The sequence below is a fragment of the Puntigrus tetrazona genome, chromosome 4, assembly GCF_018831695.1.
Source record: "Puntigrus tetrazona isolate hp1 chromosome 4, ASM1883169v1, whole genome shotgun sequence".
Taxonomy (NCBI): domain Eukaryota; kingdom Metazoa; phylum Chordata; class Actinopteri; order Cypriniformes; family Cyprinidae; genus Puntigrus; species Puntigrus tetrazona.
The window spans coordinates 17,796,463-17,796,776 of NC_056702.1; positions in this window are offsets into that span (position 1 = coordinate 17,796,463).

Below are 314 nucleotides of genomic sequence, written 5' to 3' on the forward strand. Positions count from 1 at the left end.
TTGATTAACGCAGCAGTGTTTTTATCCAGAAATACAATCTTTGAGATATTGTGGCATGACTTTAACCTCAAGTAGACTACATAAGCAGTAATAAATAAATGAACACGTGCAAAACAAATAAAAATTTAATAAATTAAATTAATAAAAAAATTCTCATTAGTGTATGACACTGTGGATGCCTAAAATGTAGATTTGACCACAGAAATAAATGACATTTTTAAATATTGATTTAAATAGTGAAAATATTTCACGGGTTTACGGCTTTCGCTGCGTTCAGATCAAATAAATGCAGGCCTGAGCGGAAGGGATTCTTT